Source organism: Lissotriton vulgaris, chromosome 1_1, assembly GCF_964263255.1.
Source record: "Lissotriton vulgaris chromosome 1_1, aLisVul1.2, whole genome shotgun sequence".
Taxonomy (NCBI): domain Eukaryota; kingdom Metazoa; phylum Chordata; class Amphibia; order Caudata; family Salamandridae; genus Lissotriton; species Lissotriton vulgaris.
Genome location: NC_141685.1, coordinates 98,440,292 through 98,466,496, shown reverse-complemented (window position 1 = coordinate 98,466,496; position 26,205 = coordinate 98,440,292). Strand labels below are relative to the sequence as shown.

At 45.8% G+C, this 26,205-nt stretch overlaps 1 protein-coding gene across 1 annotated transcript in view; it reads right to left on the bottom strand.

The window, feature by feature from the left end:
* Positions 1-17,927, bottom strand: part of LOC147737564 (uncharacterized) — a 35,138-nt gene extending 17,211 nt beyond the window's left edge. The window contains exon 1 of the mRNA XM_086936370.1: positions 17,756-17,927. The gene's annotated coding sequence lies outside the window, so the exon portion shown is untranslated. The remainder of the gene's footprint in view (positions 1-17,755) is intronic.
* Positions 17,928-26,205: the final 8,278 nt, after the last annotated feature.

Here is a 26,205-nt window from a genome sequence, read left to right as displayed (position 1 = left end):
ACAAAATTATAGCCACTTTATCTGCAGCGTTTCCTCAGGTCTATAGACTGTTCCCCATAACACAAATGTTTATTGCACTAAATGCATAGAATTGTAACTTTAGCAAAGTCAGAATCAATATGTGGGTGTGGACTGCTTGCTGAAAATGCTGTTGCCGCAGTTGATGTGCTCGGTGTAGCAGCGGGTGGATTCTCGTGCAACCTCCGTCATGCAGCTCGAGCAAAGTTCTTGGGGTGCAAGTTCTTCACGTGTCGCACCATATTTGCTGTGCCAAAGGAGTATTTTTTAGATGGTTCACCCCTTGAAAGGGTTGTTTGGCAAATTTTACAGGTTACTTTTGGAGCATTAACCTTTTTTTGTCCTTCTGGAAGAGTAAAAAAAAATTTCAAATTAGAGCTTCTTTCCTCTTCTTTAGACGTTCTTCAGGAATGAAATCTCCGTCTGAAGAACAGCTGGAAGATGACTCCATTGCTCTTATTATGGTGATCTTCCTTCTATTTGAGAAGATTCTCAGAAGAAATGCTTCTTCTTAGAAACTCAAAGTCGAATAATTATGATGGGACGGAACTTTCAACAGTCGCATTAGGAAAACTTATGAACCAATCAAATCTCTACTTTTAAAGTCACATGCCTTTGTGTACGCTTATGATGCGCTTACGCAGCTATTTCGATGCAGAATGCATGATGTTCTACCGCGATTTGTGTAATTGTTTTTAAAAGTAATATATGAATATTACAAGTATTAAAAAAAATCATAGTTATCAAAAATGTCTGCCCTTAGTATGTACATTAAATACATAAATAAATGTTTTAAACCAAGTAGAAACATTGCCCCCTTTCGGGTAAAAAAAACTCCGAACATGAAGTCACACGGAAGCTTTAATGCATCGCGTAACGTCAAAGCATATTCGTAACGTATGCACGGGTACACACTGAGTATGATAAGCAGTACAAACTATGGTGCGATCACCCTCTCAGTGACAAATCAGAGCTCAGGGCGCGCTAAGGAGAATGATTAGAAGTGTTCACTCATTGCAGATCCAATTCTGGGCCTGCCTCTGCGCACATTATAACACCGCCCCCATCTCTCTCTGTTGTTAATTGTTAGTGCACACACTCACATGCAACCACCTAGCATGCTTGATATCACTAAGCCTGGAAACTAATACATTACCCATTGGGATGTCCCCCAGGGCCGTCATTCATGCAGACCGCAAAAATGCTACCAATGACGGCCCTGGGCTTGATTTGGTCAGCCCCCGTGGTTTCCATATAATGCGGGCACTGACGTGAGCACGTTCTCTTTTGCCTGCCTGTGCTGCGGTGACAGACAGACTGTCGAAAACACCCGAGACTCAGCGAAACCGCAGCCTTTGAAGACACGTCAAAAGACGACAGAAGCAAAGGTAAGAGAAGACGTCACAACATCAGCCTCCACTGTATATTGTATATGCATAATGCTATTTTGTTCTCCTTCATATGGCTTTCCTACCCCTCAATGGTTTTAAATTGTACTTACATAATTGAAATATTTCTTTATAAGTCACAAGGTCCTATACACCTCTAATTTTAAAAATTGTGTGTGCATAAATTTCTGTGTTGTATTTCTGTACTACGCCACGTGCTTAGGCCTCTATTATTAATAATTGTGCGTCCATGATTGTATTTTTTTTCTGTGTCATGAGGCCGTCCCAGGTCTGTATTAAGTTATTGATCTTCCTTTGTTTGCTGAAGCTGCAACAGTCTCACTACGGAATATTAAGAATCCACATTAAAATTCGCTTTTGATAGTAGTTACGCAACTCAGTTTACGATGACTAATCAAAATATCCTTTTGTATCCTTCACCAAACATTGTTCAGAAGCAACCACGGCCTAACGAGCAACAGCAATGGAATTGCCTCCAACGTATTGAATATACTTTGACGTATAGAAGCAGAGTTCAAGTTGAGTGGTGAACTCCGGTGGCCGCACTGTTTATACAAGGTAGGCACAGCAGCCTAGATCTACAAAGCCTTCATAGCAATGCATTAGAAATAAGTCGGCATAACGGGCGTCAGTAACGCAGTAGGTACTTCCATATAGACACCACTTGAACGCAGCACTATATGAAATGTACCAGGTATACTGCACTCGTAAAACTGTAGTGTTAGCTTTATTTGTGAAACGAGAGAGGGCCTTGGTGACAAAATTATCGCCACTTTATCGGCAGCAAAGTACCGCTAAAGTGGCAATAATGGGTTTGGTAATATGCTCTATGCAATTCCAATCGAAGCTCATGTTAGATGTGAAGGACATCTAACATGAGCTTAGATTGGAATTCCATAGAGCATATTATCAAACCCATTATCGCCACTTTAGCGACACTTTCCTGCCGATCAAGTGGCGATAATTTTGTCGCCTAGGCTTGATATTATGGCCCAGAGTGCGTAGTGTACAGCAGCTTCTCTGTAAAATCTATAATTACCTCCAAGCATTGACAACAGATAGGTTACAACAGTATGACAAACAGATCCACAACCTTATTACGCCACTTTTGAGTCACTTTTGAGTCACTTTTAACATGGGTAAAGTGATGCAAGGAGCTAGAAAATCTCCGTCTGACAATTCAAGAAAAAAAATCTCAACTCCAGACTCTGTGACACAGTTTTAATGTTGTTTTCTCTCTCTTTCTCTCTCTCACTCTCTGTGACATCATTTCTCTTTCTCTCTTAAACTTATATACACTGCTGCCTGCTTGGACGTGTAGAAGATTTTTTCAAATCAAGTTCAGTCAGTCTGTCATAATACTTTATTTTGATAAATCAATATCATAAAAAGGCAACGGTACAATACAAAATACTCATTATTTACACGAATAGAATAGAACATTTGTAACCATTAAAAATTTCCTAAAAATTTCATAAGATTTCATAAAATCAGAATATAAAAAACCATCAACCAATTTAGTTACCTTTGCTATCAATTTTACAGGATGAAATAACATCATTCTAATTAACAACAACCAAATTCATTTAGGTACAATTAATCCTTTTCCTGATCCGGGCAGCACCCACTAAGAAACTGGCAACATGAAAAATAATACGGTGGCTATTTAGGAATTGTAAGTACAAGAGAGCAGGCTTAACTTTCATGAACCCTGCCTCTTTGAGTATAGGAACCAAAAATGCCATCCTTAATTCCGTATAATGTCCACAGAACATCAAGAAATGCATTTTGTTCTGAGTGGAAAAGTTGTCACAGTTACATGGCATAGCATTTTCCGGGGTACTCCATTTCGGGAAGTAGCCTAGGTTCAGGTGGATCAAATTAAAACAAAAGCGAGTTAAAAGATGCCTGTGATAGGGACGGTTCACCAGGTTACGGTAAGGTTCGGATCCTGATGAATTAACTAAGATGAGGTTAGCCCTTACAGTGGGTTTTCTTAGTTCTAAGTCCTCTCTCTCAAATGCCAGCATCTGTGACATAGCACCCTTAATTTGTGTAATATCCTTAGATGTTATTAACTCTGGTGAGGAGAAAAGCTCCGGTCTCCCGAGTTTATAAAAACTATTTTTAATATATGTCAGCCACCGGATCTTACTTATATTTTCTAGTAGGAGACAATCTTTCATGATAATGTGGTTCAAGGAGATTTCCTGGTTCAACCAGGTCTTCATCCAGCATATTAAAGGAGCTATTTTTATCCTGTCAGAAATGGAGCCTGCCCTTAACTCAGAATGGATGGTGTATGAGGGAGTGGACTGTGGCACTGTTAGGACAGATCTCATAAATTTGTTCTCAGTCACCTGCATACGATCTAGGGCACTATAGCCCCATATTGAACTACCATATGTGGCGACTACAAGGCATTTGGCTTTGTACATCTTCTTTATGGCTTCTATTGGCCTTGCCCCCAGTTTTTTTGTGAAGCCCAGAAGTGCCGAAGTAGTACGTGCAAAGGCAATATTTCTATTTTTAAGTTGCGGGCCCCAGTTCCCTCTCTCGTCAAAGATGATACCCAAGTATGGGAATGTGGGTACTCTGCTAAGTTCTTCCTTGCAACAAAAAAAAAGGTTTTAGCTTGTTTCTTCCTGGAACTCCTCCCCATGATCATAACTTGTGACTTTTTTGCATTCATTTTAAGATCCAGGGACCTCATAAAATTCCCAAAGGCATCTAGCAGCCGTTGTAATCCAACCCCATACGTGAAAGAAGAACAGCATCATCCGCGTAAAGGAGAACTAGAATACCAAGTTCCCCTATACTCGGTGTGTCGTGTGTTTCCTCCTTCAGCGCCTGCTCCAGGGCATTGATATATACCGTAAAAAGGAGGGGGGCCAGGATGCACCCTTGCCTGACCCCTCTCTCTGAGTTAAAATGGCTGGAGCAGAGCCCCTCAGCAGTGACCCGTACAGAAGCCAATAGGCCAGAGTGTAAATCCGCCAAGAGGTTAACCAGAGCCTGGTCAAATCCCATATTTAGCAGGATTTGCCATAACTTTGACCGATTTACAAGATCAAATGCCGAGGAGAGGTCCAGGAACCCCAGGTACATTGACCCCTCCTTTGCCTTGGTGTATTTGTCTAATAGTAATTGTAGGTTAAGGCATTGGTCTAATGTGCTCCTTTTGGATCTAAAGCCATATTGTACATTCGACAGTACCCCTCTATCGTCAAGCCAATCCTTTATTTTATGCAATATAACCCGTCCCAGGATTTTGACCGATGAGTCTATTAGGGAGATAGGCCTATAACAGGAGGGGTCCTGCCTATCTCCCTTTTTAAAGACCGGGATAATAATGGATTTTTTCCAGGACACCAGTATGTTATTTTGGTTCAAAGCATTAAAAACACTACACAAGATCATGGACCAGAATTTCGGTGCGCATTTAAATATATCGGCACAGACCCCGTCGGGGCCTGGTGCCTTATTTTTTAAAGTCTGTTCTATCGCTCTTTCCACTTCTTTGACCTCAAAGGTCACAGGGGAACCCTCAATTCTGGGAATATCAATAGTCGTGTGATTCTCAGAGCCTGGGGTGCAATATATTTTCCCAAAGTGCGCTATCCACCCCTCATCTGGTATATTGGACTCGAGGAACGAATTCTCATCAGCCGAGAACAGTGGTTGATTTATAATTTTCCAGAACTGTCCACTGTTTTTTAAAACCTCACGGGCAAGTAATTGTGTCCAGGCCTCTTCTTTCAGCTCTTTTTTCCTTTCTTGAATAGCTTTTTTATAAGCAATTCTTGTGCTAGCTATTTGTGCTCAATCTTTTGGAGTGGCCTTCAGGGCTTTGAGTAAATCTGTGTGTGCCTTAGAACAACTTTTATTAAACCACCTCTTACCATTATATCTAGTCTGTCTGGTTCCTGCAAGTAGACTATGGTTTATTTGTCTATAAATGTTATCAAAAGCAATAACCACATGTGTACTTTGAGATTGCTTCTCTGGGCATATGGCCACATGATCTTCAACCCTGTTTAGTACTTCCTGCAAGAAAGTTTCAGGGACTATTTTTGACCATTTTAGCCTACGTCCTTGATCTTTAACAGTCAAATTCAAGCCGCCCTTATGTATCACAGTTTTGTAGCTCAACAGGTTCCCAAGCATCATCTCTATTAGAACAGGATTGTGGTCGCTAAAAACCGAGACCTCAGTCTTATACCATAAAACCTTGGATAAAATAAAAGAAGACAAAAAAATATAATCAATAATTGTACCGTCGGCTGTTCCTTTAAATGTAGGGGTCCTAGAGCCACATTCCCCGCAACCTGACTCATAGAGATTCCATGTCGCCAAAAAGTTTTCAAGGGCCTCCCCCCGTTTTGAGTGTTCAAGATGTATGGGTAGAGAATATAGGGGGCCCTCCTCTTCTATATTGGCACACGGTTGGTTGCAAGAGCGAATGTTAAAGTCCCCCATAAATATTATCTCAAAAGCATTTACAGTAGTGCTATATACTGACAACAATGTCTCCAATAAATCCAGATGAAAATTAGTGCTCTCATTGGCACACAAATTATAGAAATTGATAAATAAGATTTTGTAAGTATCGGAGGAGGATAGTTCCACTATTAGGCACTTTTTTGCGTTAATTTTAAGATCCAGGGACCTCATAAAATTCCCAAAATTGAATTGCACTGAGTTAGCATACCCTTCAAGTCAAGTTTAAATAAACTAAGTAAACCTCCCTTGGCTCTACTTGCCTTTCTAGTGGTTGCTGGGATACAAAAATGTCTATAACCATCCAGGGAGAAGCTGTTTATTGGGTCCCAAGTCTCTTGGAGGGCTATGATATCAAAAGTTTTTAATGAGTTGACCAAAGTTTCATTTCCTGCTTTAGCCTTGATGCCAGCAATGTTCCACGTCATGATCCTACAAGTAGGGTGCGGGGGCTGTACATCAGTTCCCGAGTTATGTACTAGTCAATCATTCTCCTCCATTGTTGTGAAGGGACTATATTGATTGACCAATGGCAGGGCTTGATCAAGTTGTCTGTCAGGCAACGGAGGTGCAAACTGCACCCCGGAGGAACTCTGTTGGTGCGGGGAAACATTCCTTTCCTGCGTGTACGGTTTCATTGGCCGCCCAACAATATGCCATTGTTTTTTAGTTTGGGGAGGGTAGAAATATCCCAGAGGGAGTGGCCTGATGCCTGAATTTTTTAAATCGGAGCCGTCCCAGAAAAGGTAGTCCGCCAGGTTATTTTTATCAAAGTTTAGGACAATACAGTCCCCATCCAAGTTCTTATGGGACATGCCTACCCATCCTACTCTTCGTGCCATGATGATGTTTTTAGATATATCTGTACCCCCACTAGAATACTCTCTGTACCATTTTTTAGATTTGTCCATTAGCTCTTGTGTGGTCTCCCTTGTTTCAGCCCCCAGTGGCGGAACCCCTAATAGTACCGCCACGAGAGGAGCTGCGCTAGGAGAGAGGTTTAACTTAGTAGAACATGAACCATAATCCTGGTTATGACTGAGTTTGGCAGTATAACCCGCCATTTGCGAGTTTGCTTTAACTACGGGGTTGGCCAGGTAAACAGGAGACTTAGATCTTAACTCCGGAGTATCTGTGGTGGGTTGTAAAACAGCACTAACATGTGAATTATTTGTAGTAGCTATAGGGCCCTTACTACGATTCTGCCCCACATTATTTAAGAGAGAGGGTTTCCCTGTCCCAAGCGCCCCACGATACTCTTTTATGAAGACATCAATAGCCTCACATCTGTTTAGTAGCCCTGCAACACAAGTATTTAAGGTATCTATTATATCCTTTGCCGTTGCCACCAAGGCAGGTTCTAATATGGAAGTAAACATTTCCTCCATTTTCGAACTAAGTTTCTTAAGTATTGTGTCTTCAATGTGATTAGATTGGGGCAACACATTTTTTTAGTCTTTCTCTGACATTTCTTGGTTGTTCGCCCCCCTTTCTCCTGTTGCTGTGGTAGTTTAGGATTAGATTTTTGTGGTGAGGGAGGTATTGGCAAAGTTTCCAGCCCTACATCAGGAATTATATCAATGTCTGAAGTAATGGGTCTGCTCAATCCAATACTGTGCAATGATTGCGATTGGTCAGTGTCTTGAGTCCCTCTGTCTGCAACAATATCCAAAGTGCTCGTGTCTGTCCTCGTGGCCAACATAGAAGGCAAAGCCAACTCTTTCTCTGCATCAGCAATTTCTTTTGTGCATACACCCACCGCAGAGGTCAATACTATATTAATTTGACCACTTACGCTGATGATACCCAGCTGGTACTATCTATTCACAAAAACGGTTCCACTATAGCGGCTAACTTCAAAGACGGCATGCGGGCCATCAGCTGCTGGATGGCCTCTAACTGTCTTAAATTGAACTCTTCTAAGACCGAAGTTATGCTGTTTGGCAAGGTTCAGCCGGCCTGGTCTCCCTTATGGTGGCCGGAGGAAATGGGCACTCCACCTGAACCAGTCAGCAAAGTGAGAAACCTGGGAGTTATATTCGATGACAAACTCCATTTCCATCACCATGTGAACTCTGTAGTTTCATCGTCATTTAACATCTTGCGAAAAATTAAGAAGCTTTTGCCATACCTTCCTACCACTGCTGGCAAAACTCTTATTTCAACCCTAGTGTTTTCACGTACTGATTATTGCAATGCCCTTTTCCTCAACGCTCAAGAAAAAGTAATTTCCAAACTGCAAATGATTCAGAACGCCTCCGCCAGAGTTCTACTTGGTATCCCAAAATTTACCTCTGTCTCAAGACAATTAGCTCAACTGCATTGGCACCCGGTGAGGAGCCGCACTAAGTTTAAGTCCTTGTGTATTGTATACAAGGCAATAAACAACATGGGACCCAAATTTCTCAGAAATTCCCTTAAGCCTCTACCAACCCCCAGAACGCTTCGTTCCAACACCGCCCACCTGCTTCAAATCCCCAGAACAAGGAAAGTTAACTGGGGAGACAGACGTTTTAGCATTGCAGCAGCAAGATTATGGAACTCTCTTCCTCTCAACATTAAATCTAGCCCCACACTGCTTATCTTTAGAAAGCAACTTAAAACATGGTTGTTTTCTCAATGAACTAACTAGCAACTTCAGATATAGAACTCTGCATCTGTTCTCTGAAATACTGGTAATAGATCTAGCTCCTAGCGCTGAGACACCCACGGGTATTTGTTGCGCTTTAAAAATCACATAAATAAATAAATAAATAAATAAATAAAAGATAATGGATTCAGCTGTCTTTAGTACTTTGGCCTTTTTTTCCCCTTGACCCTAGGTGCTCAGCTGTTTCCTCTTACCCATATTGTAGATGTCAGAGATGTGGCCCAGCCCGGCCTCCTCTGGCCCCTGATGGCCCCAGATGGCCCGCCCTTGTCCCGGGCTTCTCCCGGTCGCTCCCGCAGGTGACTCGTGGGGGCGAGAGGCACTCCTGCAGATAAGGCGCCTCCTGGCGCGTGAACAGCGTCAGTCCTGCCGCGCGAGCCCCGGGGCAGCTGGGTGTTGTGGTTCCCCAGCTGCGTGTGGCACCGGGCGACTGACGGCAAGCGCAGGAGCCGTTCCCCTCACGGCAGGATTGGAAGGTGAGGAGCTGGTTTTCAACACCGTTTCCTTCACGGCTGGCTTGGTACTCCGGTTAGATGCCCCCCGAGCTCTTCGGCGCTCCTGCACATAAGGCGCCTCCTGGCGCATGAACAGCATCAGTCCTGCCACGCGAGCCCCGGGGCAGCTGGGTGTTGTGGTTCCCCAGCTGCGTGTGGCACCGGGCGACTGACGGCAAGCGCAGGAGCCATTCCCCTCACGGCGGGATTGGAAGGTGAGGAGCTGGTTTTCAACGCCGTTTCCTTCACGGCTGGCTTGGTACTCCGGTTAGATGCCCCCTGAGCGCTTTGGCGCTCCTGCAGATAAGGCGCCTCCTGGCGCATGAACAGCGTCAGTCCTGCCACGCGAGCCCCGGGGCAGCTGGGTGTTGTGGTTCCCCAGCTGCGTGTGGCACCGGGCGACTGACGGCAAGCGCAGGAGCCGTTGCCCGCACGGCGGGATTGGAAGGTGAGGAGCTTGTTTTCAATGCCGTTTCCTTCACGGCTGGCTTGGTACTCCGGTTAGATGCCCCCCGAACGCTTCTGCGCTCCTGCAGATAAGGCGCCTCCTGGCTCGTGAACAGCATCAGTCCTGCCGCACGAGCTGTGAACTCCACTTTCTCATGTGTTTGGCCGCAAAGTTTACACAACGGTAAGCACTGAGGCCTAGATCTACAAATCCTTCATAGCAATGCATTAGAAATTAGTCGGCATAACTGGTGTCAGTAACGCAGTAGGCACTTCCATATAGACACCACTTGAACACCGGCACTATAACAAGTGAAATGTACCAGGTACACTGCACTCGCAAAACTGTAGTGTAACCTTTATTTGTGAAAAGAGAGAGAGCCATTATCAAGCCTTGGCAACAAAATTATCGCCACTTTATTGGCAGCAAAGTGCCGCTAAAGTGGCGATAATGGGTTTGATAATATGCTCAATGGAATTCCAATCAAAGATCATGTTAGATGTGAAGGACGAGATTCCGTGGCCCATCCTGGAAAGTTACATCTTCCATCTTTAAACTGTCTCAATACCAGCATACAGTTTAGTGCACCGGGACGTATGTTGCATTGCTAGAGAGTTCTACGGACATTCCGGTCACATATATTAGGTCCTACGTTTTGCCCAGGGTTTGCCACCCTTTTTTCTTGTTAACTCTACACCTGACTCTAAGTACCCATTTAATTCCGCATGGTACATGCTGTTTTTTACCATTGACATAGATAGTGTATGGCAGCTAAATACAAGGTCTTTTTCCGCTTATTGACCTTTGGTTTGCAGCCTTATCACACACAATCTTAGATATGGCCATCCTATTGGGCATCCATAACTGCAGAATAAGGCTAATACTATATACTCGCAAGCCTCTTTAATCCTTACTGGCTTTATACACTGATCAACTGATTTGGTGAGTTGGTTTGAGCTCTTTTTCTCTATATTCTGTGTGGTTTTAGTTAGCTTATTGCTAGCCCTCGTGCCAACTTGGAGTGCTGCACAGTTTACAACCCGGCAGGTTTGATATCATAATCCGCCTTACATTGAGCGATGTTTGAAATCACTTGAACAGGGTTAAAGAGTCACTGTGATTCTGAAGACCACGTTTTGCAACACGTTAGTACTTTACTACAATTCCCAAGCGCCTGTGCGGCTTACATCTGTCTCATGAGATTTTCATAACTACCGAGTGAAATGGGGCCTTTTTCACCCATATTGCTGTTTTCTTTGTTTCTTAGTTCTAATTTATCATCAGTACCATTTACCGGGGCACAGCGATTCTTCGTGTTAAAACAAATTGCTATTACTCACACCCGGTTCTCATGGTCATGTGACTCTGGTCCAACCAATACCGTATGACCATAATAAATATGGTGACCTTCCTCCCGTTCGGTATCTCCCCAGTCGGCTTGGATGCTGGCGCGAAGTACCGACGGAGAGGTAAGTGACCGCCTGATGGATTTCTTCGAAGATCTGTTCTGTACTTTGGGCTCAAACTATCATTTCTCTTCCTGATAGACACTTTGTTTAACGTCAGCCTTCTCCGGGGTACGCGGCTGGCTGGGTCTTTCATGAGCTGAGCCCTAGCTTCTGTCCGCCTTAAGCGCGGAGGTTCCGGAGTTTTTCCAGAGCTCCTCCTCCTCATTCGCTAGCTTTATGCTTTGGTTGCCAGCAGCATAAACCACTACCCATTTGAATTTGGCTAATGTGTCCACATGGTACTGCATTTTAGAGAACATTAAGGGTCTTTTTATTTCAGGATTTGGGACATTCACCTCCGGGTATTTGTTTCTCTTATCCTATTTTTTCTGAGCGGTTCTTCTTCCTCCTGAGTCACTGCCAGGTGGGGTGAGGCACATTTTCCTGCACCAAAGGTAAGCAGGTTCTGCAGTACATCTTTATGTAGTAATCACTCTAAGATGTTACTGTATTCAATATTTTCGCACATAGTTCGTGCAAGTGGGGTTCGACCACATGGCGACCTAGATACTGTTGTCTTTTTACGAGCGACTATATGGTGCATATTTTGACTTATCATACTATGTTCTTTTCCCTCTAGTGGTACAAATAAACCATGTGCAGGTTGAATACAGACACCTAGGATCACAGGTGATCACGTTCCTCTATATTTACTTATTTCACATTGTGTACTTTATTTTTCACTATTACACATTGTAGTAGCATTACAGACAAGGTCCCGAGGAAGGCAGGAACTATCTGTTCCATTTTTGCTGAAACATGTCGTTATTTGTTTCAAACTGCCCTATGCTATTTTGTTTTAATAATGGAGGATCGGGCATTAACAAGAATAAAGTATTAGTTGCTCCATCATCCAATTTTATTACACTTTTTTCACTACACACTAGCACTGCAATCCCATCACCCACTAGAAGAACTTTACTAAATCACTATATAAGGACCGCACTACGGGCTACTTGGTTTATGAAGGATTTTCCAACTTATCCTTATATATCACCTAGAGTCCTTATGTAAGCAGGTCCCTGAGGAGTCCCAAATGATGAAGGGCAGTACCGAGTGGCGTGTGATGGGTATCTCATTTGTTGAGGGTAGCTTAGGATTGTCAGATTTTACTTTCCTTTAGTTTATTGTTTTTGTAGTTGATAGGTCATTATGGCATCATTAAGTCCCTTTGTTGTGCAAACAATGCAATAACACAGACAAGGCACGAGGAGAATCTGATGCAAACAATGCAATAACACAGACAATGCACGAGGAGAATTTGATGCAAACAACGCAATAACACAGGCCAGACACTAGGAGTATCTGATGCAAAGAATGCAATAACACAGGCCAGGCACTAGGAGAATCTGACTCAAACAATGCAATAACGCAGGCCAGGCTCTAGGAGAATCTGACTCAAACAATGCAATAACACAGGCAGGCAGTAATAGAATGTGTCGCAAACAATGCAATAACACAGGCCAGGAACGAGGAGAATCTGATGCAAACAATGCAATACCACAGGCCAGGCAGTCACAGAATGTGACACAAACAATGCAATAACACAGACAAGGCATGAGGAGAATCTGATGCAAACAATGCAATAACACAGGCCAGGCATGAGGAGGATCTGACGCAATCAATGTAATTTCAGGTGCAGAGGCTTGTTCTGTATACTATAGGTACAGATTCACACCAAGTCATGGTATCTTTGCATAGTTTAAGCCAACAAGGTTTATGATCCACTAGATTGTAGGTCTACGTACTCTAGGTCTTATGGACTCTATTGTGACAAGCATTAGGTGAGACATGGCTCTAGTTCACTGGGTGAAAAAGGAGGCCTCCGCTCAGGGCTCAAATGGGTTCTTCAGACACCAAGCACTGGACTTGCCGATCTGAGCTCTTCTGTGAAATGCTGTCCGTCACACCCTCTTCCATCGTCACACGAGGTACAACAGGCTGGATTCTACAATAAGCCAAACCAGAGGACCTTTCTTGAATTTGCCTTTCAAGCAGTCTCCAATCAGTCAAGAAAAGAGCATCTTTTTGTTTCACCTCTGCCAGACTTCCTGCTCTGAAGTTTAGACAAGTGGGATGGAACAGGCTCCAGGAGGCCAGATGTGTATTCCACCTTTATGCCAGACATCCAGTGAACAACAAGGGGTTCCTCGGGGAAGCTATCAGGGGCTGCTTTCTGAAGCAGGCCACGTAAACAGAGACTGACCCTCATGTAGAAACTAATCCAATTACCTCCCCTCTTAGACATTCACAAGATAAACAAGGTTCTGGGTCACACAGATTGAAGCATGCAGCACTGGTGAGTTTGGAAACCTTTGGTGGAATTATAGTGAATCAGCCTAGTTTATAGAAGGGAATATGCAAAGTGAATCTCCAGAAACTATCAGTTGGTAAAAGTCTGAGTAACAGAAAGACTGGATATCAGAATGAATCTAGATCTAACCGAGATTATTCATGTCCTTATTTCCCTTCCACTGTCAGTAAAAAGCAGCGCCAGGTGGAAATATTACTTCTGCAAATGCCTCCTCAAAGTGAAGTAAAGTAAAAAGTAGTGCAGAGTAGCCATGTTGACCTCTGCAATCCTTACAGTGACAGTAAAATACAGTGCAATGTGCACAGATGTGGTTCCGTGAATTCTGGACCCGTGTCATAAACATCGTCGAATCATGACGATTTTGGTATCAATAGACCGAGAATGATGAGTATACTATACACAAGTGTTTTCGTCATGTTCGAGTGACTTGATCAACCAGAAACCAGAGATTCCGTTCTGAACTCTCGGGTTCCATTTTGTGTACGGCAGCCATTTTGTGGTTGCCCTCACATAAGCCGATGACTAAGGCCAAACGAGTCTTTGGGACACGTACACCTTTAACTGACTCCTGTGTGACCTAGGCAAGCTGACTCCACTGCCCGAAGCCAAACCTGTCCGGCCAGTTCCTTTCCCAGTGGCCGACCGAGATTAAGATCAAGGCACAGCCTGCCATAAACCCTTTACTGCACAAAACTATGTCTAATCTTACACACACCTGTCTCTGCTCCGTTCTTTATGACCTGCTTTACGATGAGGAGGTGCCAGTTTTTATTAGGGGTCCGACCATCTATCTGATGAAGAGTGTTGGGGTTCTGCCAAGTCATTGATGGTGGGCTGGACGATGAAACGTGGGTTTGTCATGCAATACGTGATGGTAGGCTGGACAATGGAATGTGGGCTTGTCATGTAATCTTTATTGTACACATGGGATTGGTTTACAGTAAAGAAGAAATTTTTGCCTGAAGCATAATATTTCGTATAAAAAGGGTTCACTGACTTTGTAAATTTGAGCAGTCTCCTACGAATATACAGCCACTGTACTTTGTGGACCTCTGTTACTGGTTGCAGCCAATAAATTTGAATTTTGACGTGACGTCACCAAGAAGTTGCCGCGTTTCTGTAACTCTGAGACAGATGAATCTAGGAGATTTCAGGGGCCTCATTTATGAGGCCTTGCGTCAGTTTTGCGCTGCGGATGCATCACTTTTTGTGACGCATCTGCAGCGTAAAACATGCGCCTTGTTGCGCCATATTTAAAAAGTGACGCATCTAGGTAGATGCGTCACTTTTTAAATCCCTGCGCCACATTATACCTGCGTCAGGTATAATGTATGCAGAGGGGGCGTTCCCACGCAAAAAGCCTCGTAATAATGACGCAGTGAAATCTATGAGATTTCACTGCGTCACTTTTAGGATGCGGTTGCGTCAAAATCTTGCGCCTGCCTCACAGCAGGCGTAAGACTGACGCAAGCCCTTTCACATGGGGCTTTCCCCATGTGAAAGGACGCATTGCTGGAGATGCGTCACTTTTGTGACACACTCCAGCAATGCGTCACTTTTGCGCTTACAGATGCGTCAGAAATACTGACGTATCTGTAGGTCCTTGCGACATGATGCGTCATACATTAAATATGACGCATCATTGGTGTCGCAAGGAGTGCGCAGTGAAAAGTGACGCATCGCTGTTTTCACGCAGCGATGCGTCACTTTTCATAAATGAGGCCCCAGGTGTTTTCCCCTGGCACTACTGGGTCCATAAAAACCCGGTTCTCCACAGATTCCCTTGTATAATTAAAACTCATGGGTGTCAGTAATAAGTGGTGCAGTTTATAAATGTTCCCACATTAAATGCCCCTCGTAGTGTGAGTAAAAAGCAGCACACATATATTCTGTACTTTAAACACTTCTCGAAGTTTGCGTAAACATCCATGTACTTTACAGATCGATAGGTACTTTATATTATAGTGAAAAGCAGTGCTTTGTACACAGATTTCCTCTTTTGTAAACACCCCTCATTGTGTTTTCCTCTGTAGATGTTCCTGGTAGTGTAATACACAGCGGTGCACTGCACACAGCTTTCCTCCTGTCACTGCCCCTCATAGTATGGGTAAAAGCAGTGCAGTACTGACAGATTCTCTCTGTAAAGGCACCTCAAAGTGTCAGTAAACTGCAGTGCAGAGTTTACAGATCTACTCTTTTGTACCCACCCCTCATTCTCCTCCTGTTGTCCTAACACTGCTTCTAGTGCAGTGCCCAGACTTCCTCTTCTGTAAACGCGCCTTGTGATGTAGTAAAGAACTAAGCAACGTGCACAGGTCATCGATTCTGAAAATACCACACTTAGGGGCTTATCAAAGAGCTGCGTCGGCCTTGAGCCGCACAATGAAGCGCAAGAGCGACGCAGCTCTTAAGTTAGATTTATCAAGACACGCAACCTCGCCCTGCATTGCCATATGTGGCCTGATAAATCTAGAGTACTGCACGCAGCACAAATCGCTGCTTTGCTTTACTCCGCCCCAGTGACGGGTTCCATGGGCGGAGCGTGGGCGTTCCCACGCATCGCCCCATAGATTTTGCCGCATTCCCACATTCACCAACATTGGTAGACCTGGGAGTGCGTCATAATGGGTCGCATCCCCATGAACGGTGTAACAAGGATAAATATCTGTATTTCTCCTTGTTCCTTGCTTTCGGTGTGTGCTGGATTCTGCAGCACTCATGAAAGAGGAAAATGCCTCAGGGGATTGCTTTGGTGCAGGAAGGTGCCCCTTTCTGCACAAAAACAGTCCTGTTTACAAGGCACACACGCTGGCACCATGGTGCAGGGGCGCCTGCTTTGGCGCTAGGTAGAACATTGTGCGCCAGCGCAGGGAAAAACAGGAATGTGCTGCATGAATCTTTGAATAAATATGCCCCTACGTGTAGTAAAAGGAAGTGCAGAATGGACAGTTTTTTCCCAGTGGAGAGTGAAGAGTAAAGAGCGGTGCAGCGTGCCCAGGTTTTCTCTTTTTTAAACGCCCCTCGAGCTGCTGTAAAACTGATTCCGTTTGCAGACCACAGATGGGCTCTAAGCATCCTTCACAGAATAGTCAAAGGCAGAGGAGTCTGCACAGATTTCCTCTTTTATTTTAAATCCCCCTCACAGTGTAATAAAAAGCAGTGCAGTGTGTGCACATCAGCTTTCCTGTCAACGGCCCCCATAGAGCAGGGAAAAGCAATGTAATATACAGATTTTATCGGTTCACAGAGATTAGTAATATAGCAGAGCACACATTTTTCACAAGGTAGCAAAAAGCAGTGCCGTTTTCACAGGCATCCTCTTCTGTCAATCTAAGACACAAAGTGTAGTAAAAAAATGACCAATGTGTGCAGATTCCTCATCATGAGGTACGATGCTTGGCAGGGTTCACAGATTACTCATTATGCAGCACGATGCAGGGTAGCGTGAACAGATTCTTCATTATGCAGTAAGATGCAGCGCAGTGTGTAGATTCTTTACAGTCTTAAACACAAATGATGCCCACAAAGACCACCAGGGCCAGAAGAAAAAGCCCCCCCCTCTCTCCCAGAGGTCCCAAGATAGATGAGCCCAGCTGAGCCCAAGGGGCCCCCGGATAGAGTAGCCCAGCTCAGCCCCAAGGCCCCCCAGATAGAAGAGCCTAGCTCAGCCCCAGGGCCCCCCAATAGAAGAGCCCAGCTTTGCCCCCAGGGGCCCCGGATAGAGGAGCCCAGCTCAGCCCCAGGGGCCCGGGATGGAAGAGCCCAGCTCAGCCCCAGGGGCCCCGGATAGAAGAGCCCAGCTCAGTCATTGGGGCCCCAGATAGAAGAGCCCAGCTCAGCCCCAGGGGCCCCCAGATGGAACAGCCCAGCTCAGCCCCAGGGCCCCCTGATAGAAGAGCCCAGCTTAGCCCAAGGGGCCCCCGGACAGAAGAGCCCAGCTCAGCTCAGCTCAGCCCCAGGGCCCCCGATAGAAGAGCCCAGCTCAGCTCCAGGGGCCCCGGATAGAGTAGCCCAGCTCAGCCCCAAGGCCCCGGATAGAAGAGCCCAGCTCAGCCCTCAGGGGCCCCCGGATAGAAGAGCCCAGCTCAGCCCCAGGGGCCCCGGATAGAAGAGCCCAGCTCAGCCCCCAGGGGCCCGGATAGAAGAGCCCTGCTCAGCCCCCCCAGGGGCCCCCGGATGGAAGAGCCCAACTCAGCCCCAGGGGCCCCCGGATAGAAGAGCCCAGCTCAGCCCAGGGGCCCCCGGATAGAAGAGCCCAGCTCAGCCCCTGGGGCCCCCAGATAGAAGAGCCCAGCTCAGCCCCAGGGGCCCCCGGATGGAAGAGCCCAGCTCAGCCCGGCTCCTGCAGAGATTCCCTCCAGGATTATTCAGTCTATTTCTACAAACACAGCAAAAGGTGCTGACAATCTCCTACCTGAGCAGAGACCTGTGCAGACGTGTCCATGGCTCTCTCCTTCCCCTGCGGCTTAGGGGGGCAGAGCTGGGGTTTGAGAGGGGGCAGATCTGGGGTTTGAGGGGATCTGAAGATGGAGGTAGCTGCTCACCAGACAGGGCTCCTTCCTCCTCTGCAGCACACGAGGAGAGACAGCAAATGATGTCGCCACTGCTGCTGGTGCTGTCTCTGCCGCTGCTGATCCGGAAGAGGAAACCCTTCTCCCTTTCAGCCAATATGCAGCTCAGTGTTTCATCAGCAGGCGAGGAGCGCCCTCTGGTGGCCAAAGATGGAACCGCCGCCTCCAGTCTCCAGGACTGAATTTGAAATGACAGCCTGAATTTCATTAAATACATGAAAATGTGTATGCAACTCACTGCTAGAATAAATGTAGACAGCGTTTTTCTAATTTCCCTGTTTCTGAGGGTAAATCTTTATATTTGTTAGGGCTGTGTACACTCAAACAGCATTTCAACGGTTTGCCCCAAATTAAGTTTTGCATTTGTCTGCATTGTTTACCACCTCACTCCCTTCAAAGTTTCACTTATAAAATAAAGAAAGATTAAGAAGATTGTAGTCACAATAACTTCACAATACAGAACAATCAGGTTTGACTCTCACAGATTTTTCCCTCAGGGATGGTCCCATGGCAATGAGTGAACGGTGCCGGGTCTGAGGATGAGAGGGTATTCAAGCACTAACTAATGCCAGACTCCTTCATACAGGCTCTTATTAGAGTTACCACCTCTTGGTCATGTTTTAAGAGTTTGCAAAGGCTCGGATATTATTCTTCAATAAGACTTTGTTTAAAATTGTTTATATTATTTATTAACATGGCTCTGCTGTCTTTGTTTACTTTAACTATGAGTCATGATTCATTGAGGGAGTTATAGAACACATTGAACAAGTGATTTTTACTTATATTTTATATTTTAACTTTGCACTTATTGAAGAAAACAATACCAGCGTTAGGTTATTTTCCTATTTATTTTACTGGCCGGAACATTAAAATACTGGCCATGCCACGCCTATAATATACCAGCCAGGTGGTAACCCTCTCTCCTAGCATAAGTCACTCCTCGACCACGCACCATCAATGTGCGGGGGCAGGAGGGCTTCGTAGCACTGTCAGGCAAGTTGCATTTGTTGCCTCCGCAGTGACATCAGATCCGACAGGCACACATCAGAGCATTCAAGTCTCACTCATCATGAGTGACACTCACACATTTAGAGGTTGTGCTGAAGTCTCACTCGCACCTTGCTGAATCTTATCACTGGGAGACGGGCCTAGTACTCCATATGTTACTTTGCTCGTACTTCCACTGTGTGTGGAGTAGCCGTTTTGAACTAAAGAGGGAGACACTATTCACTTCAGCAAACCCACTGTCCTACATTTTGATATCACTACTTTTTCAATATTTCACCGTGACGGCTGCACAGATTATACATTCCGTGTAATGTCAATTTAGATGTCTGTATTAATGATTTGGATTTTACCTGTGTACTCATCATTCCTATAATTTCACTAATATCTCTTCCTCTGACATTATCATAGTCAAATGTTATGTGACATCAATTCATGTGAGGTCATTCAGCCCAGGCTGAGACAGCTTCCCGTGCACACACACAGACAGTTTTTAAACTGCTGTAGCCTGGCTGGTCTAGCGTCCGTCTTATTGCCGCCGCACATGAGTACTTCACAGGTCTTTAAAAGGGCATTTACTTTAGCGAGGCTTTGTTGCTTTTCACCCCTTTTTAGAGCTCCTGCAACTCCACTCTGCCTATTGCTGGAAGAATTAGCCCCACCCGAACATTTTTGTAGCCCCCCCACCCCCCTCTAAATTTGGCTCTATATGCGCCTCTGAGTAAGGGGGAGGAGCATGGTCTTGGCTGAAAGATGAAAACATCTGGAAGAAGTGCAGGCGCTACCCTGACACGTTCCTGCCAAGCTATGCTACCAGCATTCAGACCAGAAGAGTGCTGATCTCTGCAAAAGGATATGAAATGTTTGTTTCAGATTCATTACATTTCATGTCAGAGTTGTTAAACTTGACAATGGTCACAAAGTGGTTCCTCACTTGCGTTCCTACGAGTACTTCAGTCTCTTAACTTTCCCGCTTTGCGGTTTCTCCAACTAAATTGCCCACGAAAACGCATACAGTCTTTTCTGAGAGAGAAGTAACATTTATGTTTCCTGGAGAAAGTGGTTAAAGGCGCTGTCTGTTTCTGCTGATTCTTGGATTTGACTAAAGTGAGTCAAATTCTGTGCCGAGGTGGGTTCACTAAGAGAAGCCCTTCAAAATGTACATTGACGCTGTATGAATCTGGCTTTGTATATGGTATGCCTACTAGGTGGTCATTCCATGCACAGAGATCAGGGGTCCCCCAAAAGTGTACAGGCCTCAATGTAAATCCCAAAGTGCTCTGTTAGTGGGAGTGTGGGTGAGCAGCCTCAGGCCTCACACAGAGGAGTGGAAGACATTTACTGCACAACATTGACCAATAATGGACACACGGCTCGATAAGGAGATCCACATCACTTTTTAAATCAAAATATTTTTCACTTTCAAAAGTTGGCGTTTAGAATATGTTTGAAGCAGTTCAATGTTCCCTACAGTGAAAACAATAATGCAGTTTAACAGGTAAGTTCCACACTTACAAATCCAGTATTCGGGCCCAAAGGTCAGCAAGGAGCACGGGTTAGGTGAGTACCAAAACTGCACCACTAGCAGCAAGGGGTCGGCTGAGTGCAGAGGTCAGAGTCAGAGTTCGGCCCAATGCTTTTCAATAGTGACTGGGGGTGCCTGGAGCCACACTGCTTGCAGGTAAGTGGATCAGTTGCAGAGGCTAAGCTTTGGGGGTTAGCAAAAGCACAGGGGGGCCCCAAGCAGCCCCAAGCATACACCACCAGGGGCAGAGGGGCAGCTGGATGCTACATCAGCGTTGGGTGCCCAATGCTTTTGAATGGAGTTTGGAGCTTTTGACAAACAGGCTGCAGGCATCTCACTGGAGGTTGCAAGAGGGAGACCAACTACAGAGAGGTAAGTAGAGAGGCAGAGTGTCGTAGGGGCACAATTGGTTCAGCTCACCAAGGCCCAGGGGCTCCGGGTGCAGGGGTGCCTTTCAACTTCCAAGTCTTCTTACCTGAGCCAGTCACGGTCAGACAGAGCCTCAGGATTCAGTCTAGAGGCATCGTCATGGAGTTCAGGAGGGAGCGGTCAGCGAACACTGGATTCGAGGTCTAAATCACTGGGGAGACTTTACTGGGCAGGTGGGTCACTCAGACTCGGGCCGTGGGCGTCGGGTGCAGGGATCGCGGTTCCAGCTGGATCCGGAGCCCTTGGGGTTGTTTTCTTCTGGACAGGTCCACTCTCCACAGGAGATTGGAGTCTTTTTCAAAGGCAGCAGTCCTCCTAGGGTTTTCTGAGGTCACCAGCTGCAAGACAGGTTGCAGGTTCGCAGAAGCTGGAGACAGGCTGGTAGGGATGGGGCCAAGACAGTCGTCATATTCAGTCTTCTCTGCAGGGAATTCTTCTTTCTTCTAAAGTCATAGCAGATACAATTTTCAGGACTGGGGAGTCACCTAAATACTAAATTTAGGGGCATTTTGAGGAAGTAGCATGTAGGGCCAATTGGCACCTTGCCTGGGGTGACTACACCCTCAATTATGCCACCCGCCTGTGGCAACGTGCCTAGACCTAGCCCTGATTGGTAGGTCTACCCATCTTCAAGATGGTGAGAACTGAAAGATGTGCTTCACCTCGCCTCCCCCACCTGAGGGGTGGATTGGCAGAGGTGGGCACATCTCTTATTCTCCTACGTTTTCCCACATGAAGTGGGGGTGTAAACCGGAGGCTGCCATCTTCTGTTAGCAGCAGAGGCACAGGATTGTATATTACAAAGGCGGCAGGTCTTTGAAGCTTCCCCTTTGAGCACTGGCCCATCCTGGGGGAGGAGGTGTGACACCTTGGCCCAGGATGTGCATTTGTTTCTGGTCCAAGAGAGAAGGGGCTCTCCACCCAGGGGTCCAGAAACATGTCTGGTGGTGGCTGAATGCCTACAGCGGGTCAGAAACCACACCAGGATTGGTAGGTTTTCAGCGGGCACCTCTGAGGTGCCCTCTGAGTACATGGTATAATAAATCTCACAGTGGCATTGGTGTGGATATATCGAAAGGAGTAGTTTGATACCAAACACCCCTGTGTTCAGGGAAGCAATCATGGTGCTGTGGAACTCGAGCTGTCGAGTTTCCAGCCCATGTACTCTGGCTTCACTGGCGCTTACAATATTAAAGAATGGATCCTAATATTGTAGGGGCATCTCTGCTCATGCAGATATGTCCTCACCAGTGGTATAGGTCACCCTGCATTAGGGCTGTGAGATCGGCTAGAGCGTTGACTGACCTATACCTTCAGGCAGTGTTGTCTGGCATGGACCCCAGGTAGAATGCCATGCCAACCTTGTTGTTTTCGCTTTCACAGGGGCATGCAAGCTGCAAGGGCAGTGGCATGGTCCCATTGAGGGTACGAGGGGACCCTCTTCGGCTCCCAGGCCCTGGGTACCCAGGGTACCATTTACTAGGGACTTACAGGGGACAGACATACCAATTGTGGATATGTTTTGGGAAAAAGCACTAGCACACTGTGCACTACAATTGAAACCACATCAAAACCAGGCTGCAAAAAACAGGGGATAACCATGTCAAACGAGGCACTTTCTCACAGTTGCTCTTAGTGTTACAAATAGGCGTGGAGGATAAGACCTCTGCTCCACTGGGCTGGGTCAAGATATTTCCTTTGGAATGTGTTCAGCTGACACATCCGGGGGATTGAAAGGGCGTGTGATTAAATATCTTCATCCCGCAAAGAACACGACATAAACCGAGGCGGCATCAAAGAATCTAGCACACCTTAAGTCATTGGGGTAGAAGTTGCTCCTGCTGCAGACCGTCTTCACCATACCCAGGGGTTCACGGGAAATAACACGCATGTGGCAACAGAGACCATTATGAAAGGACTGACTTCATGTTCAGCTTTTCGGCACAATACAAAGCCCCTGAAAGAGAAAGAAAAGGGGCTCTATAAGAAAACGGGCTCTTCATTCAAAGTGCATCAATCCTTTTGCTTGATTGTTTCTATTTTCACTTTTTGCCATTGAGTTTCACAGTTGATTATTACATATTATTTGGGGTGACTGGTGCTTCTAGGATGGAAATATCGGGTGGGGATGTTAGTGGTGTGGATTTTAGTTTAGATTCTTCAGGGTTTCATTTTGATTCCATTGACTAGCAAATTGTTGTCAGACTGAGATGGGATATAGTATAAAGTCATGAACACACTCCTTAGCACACGTGTATCAAAATATAGGTATGTATAGGTGTTGCCACCCGTTTGACACAATCACAATACGTAGTTCTTGGTAATACAGATATTATATTTATTCTTGAGAATGCTGGAAGTTCTCCACACAGCCGACAAGTGTTTCGTCGTGACCGGGAGTATAACCCAACGACTTTTTCAAGGCTGTAGAAGTTCAAAATAAACAAAATATAAGTTGCCATTTTCATGTAAACTTTTTGGCCTTACATTATAATGTTAGTCCAACATTGCACAGTTCTTGTGGCCCCTTTCATGCAAGATTCCACTCAAGTGTCCAATTTGATACATTACAAGCCATATTATCCAACTTTTCTCCTCAGTGAGAAAATGCAACTCCCCAAATGGAGCGTGAAAAGCGGCGGCTTTACGGGAGAAATATATTCAGCTGCACGTGTCAATATCAGCGTGCACTCCCTTCTTATATAGAAAGCCAGCGTCCCGCGTGCTGCTTCAGTAAAAAAAGTTTGCCGTATTTTCACGCTCCATTTGGGGAGTTGCAGGGAGGGCACGCTGATAATTACACGTGCAGTTGAAAATAGTTCCCCCACTAACCGCCGGTTTTTCACATTTGATCTGGGTATATACGTGTGGATACAACCCCGTGAAGAGGCAGTTTTTATCATTGAATGGCTACTTTTCTACCGCGTGCATTGATGAGGTTACAAGTATAGTGACATTGTTGTACACATGTGATGATGTTAGTTTCATGGTACTGCGCTATTTTAGAAGATTAATGTTATCTGGGTCCTTTGAACATCACTATTTAACAGAGGATCTGTAGAGGCTCATACTGTATCATCCGGTGCTATCTTCCCTCTTGATGACATCTCACATCTGCCAAGGAAGATATGTTTTTAAAGGATATTTGATATCTCGCTGGACGAGAACTAATCAGAATTTAACTGTACAGAGAAGGAGGTATATACCCCTGATGCTGTTTAATCAACATATTTTAGAGAACTATTGGGAGATATTTATTGTATTCCTGATGAAGGTGGTTAAATGCTAAAGACCGCCGAAACGCGTTGATGCAAAAGGAGAAATACAACTGATAAAAATTAAGGAAAATTCTAACTTTTTGCTGAATTTAGTTCCTGTTTTGTATCTCCTTTTTAATAATAGGAATCTTTTGATCAATGTTATGTAATTTGTCCTTTTTTAACAATGTTTGTTTCCCAATTTTAATTAAGTTTCTTTGTATACTAATAAATCGTGCAGAATTATTTTACTATAGTGTTTTCACTGTTATTATATATATATATATCTTTGTTTTGCTTCCATATTTTGATTTTGTTGTTGATAAGTCTATATTTAAGTGTTTGTAAGAATTTATGTTTAGAGTAGCCCCAGCGATTCCCCAGGCCCGCTTTCTATTCCAGACGTGGTTCTTATACCACTATTTTAGTATATGGTTTGTGAGGCCCCTAGGGCAAAACTGTATTTGTGCAACTTATCGTATGCTAATTAAGTAACTTGTATTGTGCTTTTACCTCTGATCTCATAAAGTGTGCAGAGGGGTTGTGTTTAGAATAACTACATATATATTTGATATATACCTTGTGTGGTGTCCTTTCATTTGCTATCAAGGGATTATAATTGGTAAATCAAACCTGCTTTACATGCTCTCTGAAGTCTTAGCCTTTGACTGCTGGTCCATGCTACCACTAGGATAGCTTTCTATAAGGTTGACTTTACAACCACCATCAATAAGGGTCGATTAGACTGGTGCAAGGTGCCCACTAGAACTAGTGGACATCATATGCCAGGCTAACTTCTCACAACGGCCCTGTAACAAAAACGTCCCCAAAACCGGCCCACACCTGTGCGGCGCACCGGGGGATTGCCCGGTGCCCGCTATGGCCAGTCCGGCCCCGGCCTCCTTGTGCTGAGGGGGTGCCGCTGCCAGAGGCGGCCACAGTGGACGGCGGGAGAGGCGGCAGAGCCGAGGCGGTGAACCGGGGAAGACTGGACACCTGGTGAGCAGTGATCCAGGACAGGACAGGGAGGGGACAAGAGAAGGGGGGCATGGAAGGGCTGGACCAGCAGATAACAGCGCTGGGTCAGACCCCGGACAGGACGGGGAGGGGACAAGGGAGGCAGGAAACGGCTGGGGTCAGACCCCTGAAAGGACAGGGTGGGGACAAGGGAATGGAGGCAGGGAAGGGCTGCACCAGCAGATAACTGGGTCAGACCCCGGACAGGACGGGGAAGGGATAAGGGAGACAGGGAAAGGCTGGGGTCAGACCCCAGACAGGACTGGGTGGGGACAAGGGAATGGATGCAGGGAAGGGCTGGGTCAGCTCAGTCATAAATTTAATCTCAGGAATTCGGTAGGGAGGTGGGGGGATATGGTATCTGGCACAGGGGCCTCTTTCTACGGGGAATTTTCATAAGAGAAGAGGTGCTGCTGCTCCAGAGTTTGAGGTGAGCGGGGAGCCGTGGGAGGGGCGAGTACCGTCAAACAGAAGGGGGAGTGAGATGCTGCTGCAGCCGGCAGGGGGTTTGTGACTGGGCCGTCACTATTAAGGACACGTAGACAGCAGCCTAGTTTATTTAGGTTTGTGAGATTGCTTATGTTGTGATAGAGGGGAAAGGTAATGCGTTAACAGGAAGGCAGGTAAAACAAAAGACAAAACGTGAAGGCAAGGAACTTCAACCCATAGAGACTGTAGCAAACATAAGAAGTAAGTCGCAGACAGCACGGCGCACGGAGCTGAGTGTAATGGTCACTTGTAGAGACTCGAAGCATTGACAGCCGCACAAAGACACGAGTGGACTGGAAGCTTCCCTGGGCGGGCACAGCAGAGCCCGCGCCAGTCAGTGCAGGGGATCCGATCTGGGGGTGCGTGGTGCGTGTCAGGGGGGGGAGGGGTGGGGGGGGGGGTCGGGGCTTTGGCACCAACAGAGGGGGGCTGAGGAGGACAATGCAGGCATAGCGACGGGGGCACCCGTGTAGAAGGGGGGGGGGGTCAGGGCATGGCTGGTGAGGGCGTAGGGGCATGGCTCGTTAGGGGGGCTGGCTCTCGGTGCTGAGGCTCAGTGCAGGGCTGCGGG